Source organism: Herpailurus yagouaroundi, unplaced genomic scaffold (assembly GCF_014898765.1).
Source record: "Herpailurus yagouaroundi ecotype Mexico unplaced genomic scaffold, PumYag 181, whole genome shotgun sequence".
In the NCBI taxonomy this organism is placed as follows: domain Eukaryota; kingdom Metazoa; phylum Chordata; class Mammalia; order Carnivora; family Felidae; genus Herpailurus; species Herpailurus yagouaroundi.
The window spans coordinates 14,319,519-14,332,988 of NW_024412412.1; positions in this window are offsets into that span (position 1 = coordinate 14,319,519).

Here is a 13,470-nt window from a genome sequence, read left to right on the forward strand (position 1 = left end):
CAGGCCATACTTGTTGAAATTCCCGTTAGGCAGATTTGGGGTAGGATCCCACAAACTACAATTGTGTAAGTTTCCTTGGGATTATGCTTATCAGACAGAATTAGAAGCCAGTGGTCTATCTCAGTGACCTGTTACTTGATATAAGTGCAGTAGATGAGGTTTGGAAATATCCAGGCTCCCCGAGACCCGCCCCCCCATCCCTTTTCTGAGAACTTTCCCGCTATCCACAAGGGGTGGGGCCTGACAGGGCCCGACTCTCTCCCATGCCACCGTGATTTGGTCAAGGGAAGTCATCTGGCATAAACTGGGCCAGATTTTTTTTTTCTCCCGCCTTATTTCAATTGAGAGACACGGTCTGGCACAGAGGAGCTGAGGGACACAGAGGAGCGTCATACCGAAGGTCCACACGCCGGCCGCCAGGTCCCTGGGGCTACCCTAGTTCCCCCCTTTCCTCGGGCCCACTGTGTCCATTCAACTAGTTGAATTCTGCAGGACTTTCTGTTGGTTTCCTAGGACTGCCGTGATGAACGACCGCCCAACGGGGGGCTTCGAACGATGCGAATCTATTCTCTGGCGGTTCTGCCATCCAGAAGTGGAAAATCAGGTGTCAGTCAGGTTCGTGCCTTCTGCGGGCTCTGAGGGAGAAACCATCCCTGCGTCTCCTCGCTCCTGGTGGCTGCTGGTAGGCGATCCTTGGTGTTTCCTCGTGTGTCCGTGTGTCCCTCCAAGGTCTGCCTCTTCTCTGTGTCTCTGTGTCCTCTCCTCTTCCTTTTCGGACACCGGTCACTCGATGTAGGGCCCACCCTAAATCCAGGAGGATTGCATCTCAAGATTTTTAACCAATGTTACCTGCAAAGACCCTATTTCCAATTAAGGTTGCATGCTGAGGTTGTGGGTGCACCTGAAGCTGGGGGGCGGGGGACGCTCTTCGACTCACAACACACACATTTGCTAAGAAACCAAAGACAAAATGCTCACAGTCACAAAGAAGAGAAGACCTCTCTTCTCTTCCTCAGGGCTGACATCAGGGCCACAGAGAAGGTCCGGAGTCAGTTTAGGTCACATGACCTCTCCTGGACCAGTCACTGGGGCAAGGGAGGTGGGTGTTCTGATTGGCCAGCCCAGGCCACTCACTTGCCTGCACTGGAGAAAAGGGGTCCATGTGACTGATAGCCTCTCACTCCAGTGCAGTCTAGGCGCTCAGAACGGAAGGAAAGGTCCCAACAGGGGGTCCATCTGCTGTGTTCCTCCAGCAACTCAGCATCACTGCTGTTCTTTCCGGCTCCACATCCGAAACAAAAATAAACATTGAAATCAACACTTCCAGGGTTCGTAAAATCGATCGCCGGGGATCTGCCAAGGCCGTCTCTGTACAGGGCGTTAGCAAGTGTTAGAGTCCCCGCTGCCTGTGAGTTAAAGATTAAAATGATCAGGTAGGTGACCTTAGTTCTCCAATTTCAGTATTATCTTGTTGCTAGAAACAGCTGTCTCTGTCCAAAGAAATGATAGTTATTCACGTTTACGTGGCCCTTGGCACATTTATGTATATTATCAAAATTAAGAAGCACAGTAACTCTGGGAGGGAGGCGTGTATTATTATCTCCATCTTAAAGATCTGGAAAACTGAGGGAGAGAACACTGAAGCGATTTGCCTGAGGTCACATGATCAGTTAGTGGCAGCTGCAGAATTAGTATCCGGGTGCACGTGATTCCTGATCTAGGGGTTTCTGCACTTGTTGTAACGGCCCATTTCGGGTATTCCCCCTTAACGCTAGGACAGCACTGGGACGAACCTCACACCTTCCCTTCAACCAGCCTCTCCAGGACACATAATTACTTTTCTGCCGGGACGCTCTCTATTGCAAACGTCTGAGCTCACAAATAAATTTTTTCTTCCCCAGAGGCGTAGATTTTCATGCGAAAGAGATGTAAAACTCAGAGGTTTTGGAGAGATCAACCTGTGCTCTCTCCTGGGAAAATGGAAAAATAGCTTTGATATTTTCTTTTCTCCTTGTGATGAGAACAACAAAATAAAGAACGGCCCTTCCTCCTCTGGAAGTTTGAGAACCGAGGCTTGAGGGTGACGGGCTTCAATCATGACAGGAGGGATCTGTCAGGAATCTGAACAGCATCTGCGTGTAGACTGGGCACATTCATGGTGTATGGCATCAGGTAATAATGTCAAAATTTTCACAACATGATCACTTCCCGGTGTTTGTTCTTTTTTTTTTAATTTTTTTTTTAACGTTTATTTATTATTGAGAGACAGAGAGACACAGAGCGTGAGCAGGGGAGGGGTAGACAGAGGGGAAGACACAGAATCTGAAGTAGGTTCCAGGCTCCGAGCTGTCAGCACAGAGCCCGGCGTGGGGCTCGAACTCACGAACCATGAGATCATGACCTGAGCCAAAGTCAGTCGCCTAACCAACTGAGCCACCCAGGCACCCCCCCCCACACACCGTGTTCGTTCTAATGCAGGTTTTCCTCAGACCCAGGCGACAGTGGCAGAAACCAAATGGCATTTCTTCACTGCCTTTGAAACCACCGGAAATCCAGCCCTCCCCATCATCCCAGACCTCCTGACCAGTTGAGGGAGAACCGAGCAGAAAGGTGTGTATGATGGTTAATTTCATATGTCACCTTGGCTAGGCCACGGTATCTAGATATTCATTTAAACACCAGTCTAGATGGTGCTGTGCAGGTATTTTTAGATCGTATCAACATTTAATTCGGTAGATTTTGAGTAAAGTGCATTAATCTCCATGATATGGTGGGCCTCGTCCAATCAGTTGAAGGCTTTAAGAGTAAACAGACTGAGGTCCCGTGAAGAAGAAGGAATTCTGCCAGCCAGCTACCTCTGGACTTGAACTGCAACATCAACTCTACTCTGGGTCTCCAGACTGCCAGCCTACCCTGCAGGCTTTGGACTTGCCAGCCTCCCACAATTGGGTGGATCAATTCCTTGAAACAAATCTCTTTGTAGATATCTCCATGCACATCCCATTGGTTCTGTGTCTCTGGAGAGCCTGACGGACGCAGTGAGCACTGGGCGGCCTCGGTGTCCTACCGCAGGCACTTGCACGTGCTCTTCCGGCTGCGACGTGACAGCTACCCAACCCCGTTTCTTGTGGCTGGTTTTGTTTTCCCTGCCGTCCCATACGTGTGCAGCCTGCGGGCTGGTCCTGCGGGCTGGACAGATCATTCTCACATGTGCCGCTGTTCTCTCTCGTGTCTCTCTGTCCCCTGCTCTGACACGCTCCACGCCTGGGCCCACCTCCCTTGTCCCCAACACCATCAAGCTGTGCTGACTTACCCGGGGCTGTAAGGGACATTGATGTCCCGGCTCCTGCAGGATTCCCGTCTCCTCTTCCAGGGCTTTGGGACACATTTCTAAGGGAAACCATTGTGTCTAATTACTTTCAGAGGTATCATGAGGCTCTTATTATTGGAAAAATGACTACATTTTTATGTTCAAATAAATTCTCTAAGACACAGATATAAAGGCTCCATAGTGTAAATTCTCCTCATCGAGTTATTTCCTGAACTCCTGAACAGACTTTCAGTCATGTGCCTTAGTTTTAATTTTTGACATTCTAATCCCGATGTCAAATTCAACATCATTTGCAAATTTAAGCACTGAATCCTCTATCAGCAGCCCAGGGATGTTCACATTTAATTAAAAACGACTGGGGAAGACATTTTTTTAAATAACTTATTAGTCTATTATTAGTCACTTGAACATATGGGGACTCTAGCCTTTAGGAATTAAATGACTTTTATCTTCACTCTTTTCTGAAAAATCCGCAAATTTTCATTAGCTCTTCTTGGTATTTGAACTACTTTCCTTTGGGGAATGGGGACGGGGGCAACATTCTATTCTTTTACTACTCTACTGGAAAGCTTATCCTTGACAATGACCCCAGAGACCAGTGGGAAATGCAGAAGGAGCTTCTTCCGCAGACGACATAGTCACTATCGGTCTTGATCTCCCCTCCCTGTGTCCTAAAATTCGATTAAAATGATACACAATATAGGCGCGCCTGGGTGGCTCAGTCGGTTAAGCGTCCAACTTCAGCTCAGGTCATGATCTCAGGGCTCATGGGTTCAAGCCCCATGTTAGGCTCTGAGCTGTCAGCACAGAGAAGAGCCTGCTTCTGATTCTGTGCCTCCCTCGCTCTCTGCCCCTCCCCCGCTCCCGCTCTGTCTCTCTCTCTGTCTCTCTCTCTCTGTCTCTGTCTCAAAAAGAAATAAACATAAAAAAATGATACACAATATGTTTCTTAAAAGAACAAATCCATAACTGAGCTGGAAAAGAAGAAAGGGTGTCACCCATGAATCAGAATTTTTAGGGGGGATTCTGGAATATTGAAAGCAAACAGCATCAGATTTATGAAGAAGGCAGAGGCAGACTCCACTCAACACAGAGGGCTGAGAGGACGGTTAGCAAAGAAGCCATTCTCCAGAGGGAGCCCCAGAGAAACTCCAAGTTTAGGATACACTGTAGCAAAGGCGGACATTAGCCTAAAGACTGCTTGCAGGGTGGAAAGACTGTTGGCAGACTGTCCCGCCTCCTCTTTGTCGCTTAACACATATAAGCCTCCTGCACATCACCAGGAAGAGGATAAAAATCGAGCAGAAATATATGCAAAGGATACTAATAGCCAAAAGAAATACAAATGGCCTTCAAGTACATGAAGAGGTGCTCAAAGTCGCTAGGCGGGGGGGGGGTCTGGTAAATGCAGATGAGAATGACAACAGCACAGCATACTTTACTCATCTAAAAGCTGACACTATTCTGTTTATGTGAGCGCATGGGTGAACGGGCTCTGAATTCTGTCGGAAGGAAGACTTTGAAGGTATGGTTTATCAGCATCTAGCAAAATGTCTTACCACCCGTGGCCTCTGGTACAGCAACTCTTCTTCCAGGATTCTCCTACAGAAATGTTGACACACGTGGGAAGATGTACTATGAGAATATACCAGGCGGCACCACTTGCAATGTCTGATGACTAGAAACAGTCAGTAGCGGAGTGGATAGATTGTGGTTTCTTCATGCTCTGAAATACTGTGCTTACCAGAACTGACATGGAAACATCCTTAAGACATATTGTTAAATAAAACATTAAAGGGGCACCTGGGTGGCTCAGTCGAGTAAGCGTCCGACTTTGGCTCAGGCCATGATCTCGTGGGTTGTGGGATCGAGCCCCGCATCGGTCTCCATGCTGACAGTGCAGAGCCTGCTTGGGGTTCTCTCTCTCCCTCTCTCTGCTCCTGCCCTGATTATGCTCTCTCTCTCTTTCTCAAAATAAACATTAAAAAAAAAAAAAAAAAAAAAAGGCAAGCAAGCAAGCAAAAGCTTTCCACAAGTCCTCAGCTTCTATCTTTTTGCCCAGAACCGAGCCCCCCTCTGCAAACGAGTCTGGGCTACAATACAGGTCTCCACTCTAAACACCCCCAGGGTTCTGTTGGGAAGGAAGAGAGGGAAACAAACACGAGGCGAGGGGGTGCACAAACGTGTCTCCTGCGGAAAGAAAATATTAAGTGTGTCCCCAGGGAGAGTGTTATCTCTGGGGAAGGGGGTACATTTCCCTCTTATTTGACATACTTCTTTTGTTGTTGATTTTAAAATAATTCTGAACATATGGAAAACTTTCAAGAATAGTAGAAGAAACTTTCCTGAACCATTTGAGAATAAGTTGCTGATATAATGCTCCGTCATCCCTGAATGTTTTAGTTTGTAATTCTTAAAAACAAGGACACTCTCCTCCCTAAGCGAAACGAGCACCATCAAAATCAGGACATTAGCAACGAAATTCTTTCTTACCATTTAATCCACAGATCTCAAAGGGCATTCTTTTCTCTAGGGCAATATATTGAGTCCCCGTTGATGATTTTCCTCGATGTCAGCTACTTGGGAATAAATATGGATTGTTTTGATTAAAACTGTGTCCTTCGAAGGGCTTGAGCACCCAATGGTGAGAGTCTTTCGGTAATAGGCTGGAACCAAGAGCAGAGGTTGAACAGGTGCACGGTGTCTGATCTCAGCACTCTGTGGACGAGCGCTCGGGCCAGGGTGGCTGGGACTCATGTGGATCTAGACTCCAAGGGGACTCAAGTCCCCCACCCCCCACTCAGTTGCTTTCCCATTTTAGAGAGTAAGCATGAGAGTGGCCTTGCCAACCGGGACATAGTGTCTGCTTGGGCATCGGGCAGTCTGAGGTTTAGGTGGCAGCTGTTGAGGGAGTTAGATGCCTGGAGTGCCTGTCGCCAGCACCTGTTGGCCTGGCAGGAAGTCCTATTTGGGCACAGCCCCTCCTGCTGGGAGAGGGAGGCTCTGTTCTCACTCAGAGTGTTGCCGGGCAACCTCAGTCTTCAGGGTCAGACCCTCCTGCTTGTCTTTCCACAAAGTATATAAACAAGTGTATAAATAAAATACACTGAAGTAAAATTTAGATGGTTGAAGTAACAGAAAATAAGATTTTTTTTTGTTGCCTTCCTCCTTTCGTCACTGCCCCCAGATATTACTGATTTGAAATAACTTTTTGATGATGTGTGTACATGGTCCCTGAACGAAAGCAAACAGGGATAAATATAGATGTCCCATAAGCTGATGCTTTGATGATGTGTCACAAATTAGGAGTCGCCTGGGTAGAGCATAGGGATTTTATAAGCTGCTATGTAAATAATGCCTAAATACAGCTATTCTTATGGTCTGAGTTCAATACCTCCACAAAATTCTTTAATTGTTAACTCACTTAGGGCTGTGTTTGATCACTTCTCCTCTAGTATATTTAAATCTATTCTCTAGACCTGTGTGTCCAATAGGGTAGCCACCAGCCATGTGTGGTTATACAAATTAAAATTACAACGAACTGATTTAAATGAAGAATTAGGTTCTCCGTCACCCTAGCCACACTTCAAACGCTCCACAGCCACACATGGCTAGCGGCTGCCTTATTGGATAATGCGCATATAGAACATGTCCATCGTTGCGGAAAGTTATATTGGACAATGCTATTGACCTTTGCCAGGAAACAAAATGTGGGATCGTCTGATGTCCAAATCTTATCAAAAGCTGGTTTAGAAGACGCAGTGTTTATTGGAGATTGGTGGAAGACTGCCCATTCCTATGGTTTCTTTGAGTTTTAGCCTTGAATCAAGCAAGACCAGCTACAGTGTTTTTGGATCACAGCATCTTGGCTGTCTATAGAACTGCTTTCATTGAGCCACATTTTGGGGTTTTGTCCAAGAACTCATTAAGAAATAACCTCGTGAATATTGCTGGGCCAGAAAATAAAGACTTGCTGGAGTATAATGGGGATCTGTCAAAAGGATATGGGTGCCAATTTGGTGGGGTGTTTGCTGGCCAAATCTGAGAGTAAATTGAGCAGCACAGAATAAATCCAGCATGGAAATGTTTCCATGCTGATATAAGTTCATGTGTGGAGGAGAATGCCGGACCATAGAATGCCAACAAATAAATGCAGAAGGCCTGATGGAACTAGAACATCACCCCTTGGCCCTCTCTAGAGTCATAGTTGTTTCGAGCAAGAATCAGCAAGAGAAACTATGGGTAAAGGCTGGATATGGAACAAAACACTTTCATAATAGGAAAGTATCTCTTTACAAAATACTTGTTGATTATAAAGGTAAAAACTAGAAGCTTCACAGTGGAGGCACCTGGCAGACCCTACCTTCGTCCAGTGTTCAAAGTTGATGTCACCAGGCATGGGAAGAGTGGCTATCATGTGCCTCCTGACTGCACACGCTGAGGACACAATATTATTACTTCTGAGATACTCTTGCCAAAAAATACATGCCCCGGGGGCACCTGGGTGGCTCAGTCAGTTAAGTATCTGACTCTTGATCTCGGCTCAGGTCATGATCTCACGGTTTTGGAGTTCAAGCCCCATGTCAGGCGTTGCGCTGACCGTGCAGAGCTTGCTTGGGATCCTCCCCCTCTCCCTCTCTCTTTGCCCCTCCCCCACACGCACTGCCCCGCCCCAGCGCAAGAATAAATAAATAAACATTAAAAAAAAGAATAAATAAATTAAATTTTTAAAAACTTAAAAAAAAAAAAAAAAACCTGACCTGAATCTAAATCATAAGGAAACACTGGACAACCTCAAATTGCGGGACGTTGTACAACTATCTGGCCCATACTGTTAAAAAATGTCAAGGTCTTGTGAGACAAAAAAAGACTACACAAGTGTTCTAGATCAAAGAGCAAAGAGACATGATAACAAAGTGCAAGTGTGATTCTAGGCCGGATCCTGGAAGAGAAAAAAAAAATTTTTTTTTTTGTTTTGTTGCTAGAAAGGACATTTGAGAAAAATGATAAAATCTGAAAGGGGATTAATACAGAAATACATTATATGCATATAGAAACATATGCATATGTTTACATATGCATATGTAAACATATATATGCATATGGAAATATACAATAAAATATATACAAAAATATATATTTTTTGTATAAAAATATATATACAAAAAATATATTTTTTTTATATGTTTACATATACATGCATATGGAAATATACAATAAGAGAGAATTTTAATTTTCGCAACATAAAGGGTATTTCCCTGAAACTTTTATATAAATCGTTCGAGCCAATTAGAGTCATTGATGACGTTTTCATGAGTATAATGTTGGAGAAGAACTGGGTCAGGCTAGAAAAAAATCACTAGAGAGTCACAAACGTGGCGACAGATGTCATGGTGGTAGAATGGGTGGTCTGAAATGTTTTACCCCTTGTTGCTGGTTGGGGGAATAGAGAATGATTACTTAAAACCATCTATCCGTCAGGCGAGAGGCTAAGTAGAGACATGTGATGTGTGGGCCAACCATTGGTAGCTACCAATGAAAATTGAAAAAGCAGATATATTTACTAGCCCCAGGCTAGCCTACAGAGGAGGCTGTCTTCCGAGAGCAAGGATGGGTGGGCTGCCTCAATGCACCTGTTCTCTCTTCCCAGAATGCAGTTTCCCCATTGCCTCTCACCAAACAAGAGCGGGTCGCCCCTCTGTCGATCTCATAAAACCCTGTTTTTTCCTTTCATGAGATTTACTGTAAATTGTGAAAGTACTTTCACATAACTCTCAACAGCAGAGCCGCACCGATGTAAACAGAACTATGCTCAGAACACCCCGGACCGAGGCCGGGCACAGTCCCATAGAGGGCGCCCGACACGTAAATCTTCTGGTTTGATCACTGAAAGTCCCGTGGCTCAGAAGCTCTGCTGGTACATACAGGCGCTTGGTGCAAATTAGAAAACAGGCGCCCTTCCTTTCGACAGACTAAGCAGGAAACAGATTTCCTTCTTCTCGCTGAGGTTGTCTCAAACTTGGGCATGTAGCTTGGCAATTAGCGGGTGACACGGCTTGTAGTCTACACCTGAGGCCCTTGTGCAAGGCACAAACTCATGACCCAGGGGCCTACTCCATGGCTAGGTTTATTTGGCTCATTTAAAGACTATTTTTGGGGCGCCTGGGTGGCTCAGTCGATGAGGTGTCCGACTTAGGCTCAGATCACCACCTTGCAGGTCGTGAGTTCGAGCCCTGTCTCCGGCTCTCTGCTGTCAGCGTGGAGCCTGCTTTGGATCCTCTGCGCCCCTCTCTGCCCCTCCGGGGGCACATGCGCCCGCCCTCTCTCTCAAAATTAACATAGACGTTTAAAAGAAATAAATAAAAAATAAGTAACAGTATTGTTTAATTGCCAGTGTTTTAAATTCAGGGAAGCCTGCATAAAGGGACGGACCTCTGGCTTTGCTTTAAAGCTAACATTCCGCCTTCCTTCCTCCATGGCAACGACAGGAGGCAGTCAGGCGGCGGTGCTAACTTTGCGCTCTGCAGACCTCGCGCTCCCGGTCACCCCAATTATCCTGGACTCGGAGGCTGAGGAGAAACTTGTCCTTCCTTCATGCCCCGTGTTTTTTTTCCTAAACCCAACCCGCTTTACTCTGCTGGCTTTTTGTGATCGCCTCGCGCCCGGAGGCTTTTAAGCATTCAGTCTCCGCTACGGTCTGACTCTCCTTTGACACCGCACCACGCGAAACCCAGCAGCCTGTTGGCTGTAAGCAGAAAGGCCAGAGCATCTCTCCGAGTCTTGCCGAAGCTCCCTGCCCACGACTGTCTCTTCGAAGGGCGGGCCACACCTCGCAGCGCGTGAACGCTGCATTTCTGGGCTTTGCATCTGTTTGCAAGCTCGCACTTTCCATGCCCGTGTGGTTATGGTGGGTTGCAGGAAAGACAATGGATTTCTGTTGCGTTAAGATTGGGGGGAGGGCAAGGCTTGTGGGAAGGCATGTACTTTGGGGAAGGTGGAGGAACCCCAGCAGCTGGATAGATGCTGCAGATTGAGGGGGCTGGAGGAGGGAGAACAAACAGCACACAGGGGGAGGAAGAAGGAGCCGCCCGCACTCCTTAGGACTCTCCTGGCTAGGTTTTTCTCCCCCTTTCTATAGCAGCTGATGCTATTTGTGATGTGGATCTTTTATACGCCGTCAGCCAGAAACGCTTGCTGGAAGGAAGGCCATCTGTCCTGGAGGCTGAATGCCAAGTTGTGGGGATCTCCCAAGGAATGTAAAGCCAAAAAAAAAAAAAAAAAAAAAATTGGAACTTATTGCAGAGAAGGAAGATCTGACTTTGACAGGTAGGGGCTGTAGGGGCTTTGACACCCCTTGGCCTTCAGTGAACTTCCAGAAGCCAGGGAGGGCAGGGTTCCTCCACGGTATTCCAACGTTCCCAGCAGAGGAGAGCTGTCTAGTCAGTACAGGCCCTACTGTGTATGTTGATGTGTCTCTTCTGCAGCAAAGAAGCCACCTGCTTGTCAGCCCCGTGCAGTGAGCACCCAGTGAAGTGAGACAGTAGGTGTTCAGAGGGACCCAGTGCCACCAGTTTGTAATGCCCGGCAGACACCCTGGCCTGGGCAAGTGAGAGGCAACTTGGAGCAAATAGAACCACTGCAGAGGGGGAGGCTAGGGGTTTCTACCCTCTATGGAGAGGGACTGGGCTGGCACTTACCCAGCACTCAACAAAGCTCAGTTATTGAGGAGAAGCTGTGGTGTGCAGGTAAGGAGACAGAACGGGCAGTAAGTGGAGTGGGTGGGAGGTTTTTCCTCCCGTTTGACAGGAGACACTGGAGCATGTTGGGAAGCTGAAGGGAAAGATCTAGTAGATAGCAACTGATGATGCAAGAGAGCAAGGGGTAATGTCAGAGTCCTTGAGACCAGGGGAGGCAATGGGGCTCGGAGCTCAAGGGGAGAGGTGGGCAGAGCCAATGGGGTTTAGAGCCCAAGGGGAGAGGTGGCTAGAGCCATTGGGGCTTAAAACAACTCCTCCTCCCATCAGTGCAGCTAGCACCCTGGCTGCAGACGCACTCATGTCACTGCTTTTGCTGGATGCACCGAGTACCCTCTTCGCACCCAGGCCCACCTCTCCCCTTGGGCTCTGAGCCCCAGTGGCTCTAACCACCTCTCCCCTTCAGCGCAAGTAGTATTCCTCCAACCTGAAGAGAGGCATTTAAGCAGAGGCATTAATATGAGTTTTCACGGCAGAGAGGAACTTGGGATGGAGTTCCCAACATGGAACTTGGGATATGACTGAGGGGCCACTGGTAAGAGGATGGGCCAGGAAGTGGCAGCTTCAGGGTTTCACGACAGCATGTAGACTCAGTGTCTGTGGAATGGGAGAGCGGAGAAAGGGAAAGGGGAACACCGGAAGAGAGCGGGTTCTTACTCTTCTGTAGTCTTACTTGGGCTGTAAAAAAAAAAAAAAGCGTCGTGCTCCAAAGAAGACATCCAGATGGCCCACAGGTACGCCAAAAGGTGCTCAACATCACTAATTATCAGGGAAATGCAAGTTAAAGCCACGAGGAGATAGCACTTCCCCTATGTTAGCATGGTTATTTTCAAGAAGACGAGAGATAAGAGTCATCAGGGACTCGGAGAAGAGTGCCCAGACCAACCTTGGGCGCTGTTGGTGAGAATGGAAATTGGCGGAGCCGCTCTGGAAAACCGTACAATGAAAAATGAAAAATGAAAAATGAAAAATTACAACTACCATGGGATCCAGCAATCTCACCTCCGGGTATCCATCCAAAGGAAATTAAAACAAGATATCAAAAATAGGATCCCTGCACTCCCATGTCGACTGTAGCCATCTTCACAATAGCCAAGCTCTGCAAACCATATAAGCGTCTGTCAGTGGCTGAGCAGATAAGGAAAATGGTGTCATTATTCAGCCGTGGGAAGGAGGGAGGTCCTGCCATTTGCGACTACATGGATGGCTATTGAGGACATTATACCTAGTGAGATAAGCCAGACAGAGAAAAACAAACACTGTATGATACTATTTACATGTGGAGTCTAAAAGAAGCCAAGCTTGTAGACACGGAGAGTAGAACAGTACTTACCAGGGGCAGCGTGGGGACGCGGGGAGATACACACAAACTTGCAACTAGAAAATGACGAAGTTTTAGAAATCTTTTTTTTTTTAAATGTTTTTATTTATTTTTGAAGGAGAGAGAGACAGAGCATGAGCCAGGGAGGAGCAGAGAGAGAGGGAGACACAGAATTCGAAGCAGGCTCCAGGCTCTGAGCTGCCAGCACAGAGCCCGATGAGGGGCTCAAACTCACGGACTGTGAGATCGTGACCTGAGCCGAAATCGGACGCTCAACCGACTGAGCCACCCAGGCGCCCCTAGAAATCTAACACCCAGTATAGTGACTCAGTCAACAGTACTGCATTACATACTTCAACTGCTAAGAGACTAGATCTTACTGGTTCTCACTAGAGAAAAGAAACGATCATTGTATGGCATGATGGAGGTGTTAGCAAACACTAGGGGGGTAATCATATTCCAATATATAAATATCAAATCAACATTTTATTTTTTAAAAAAATTTTAATGTTTATTTCTTTTTGAGAGCGAAAGAGAGAGTGTGCACAGCAGGGGAGGTGCAGAGGTGGGGGAGCGGGAGAGACACAGAATCTGAAAGCAGATTCCAGGCTCTGAGCTGTCAGCGTCCCACGTGGGGCTCGAACCCACGAACCGTGAGATCATGACCTGAGCCGAAGTCCGACGCTCAACCGACTGAGCCACCCAGGCGCCCCTCGAATCAACACTTTAAAACCTACACACTATGTCAATGATATCTCAGTAAAAAAATTTTAAAGCTCTAGTAATCTTTTAAAAAGAAAAAAAAAAGCAGAGTACGCACCAGAGAGCAAAGTAAAGAAGCTGTTCGGGAAGCTGCCTTGGCCCGTTGGCCTAAGGAAGAGGGGCGGGAGTCCGTGGGGCCAGATGCAGACACAGGTTCTCACACAAAGTGCTCACTTTGCAGCCCTCGGCCCATTGTCTACGTGGAGATGCCTGACAGGTCTTTCCTGCGAAAACCCTGTCACTCAGCATTTCTTTCAATACTAAATAAAATGACTGAATATGGAAAAGGGGAACATTGTGTA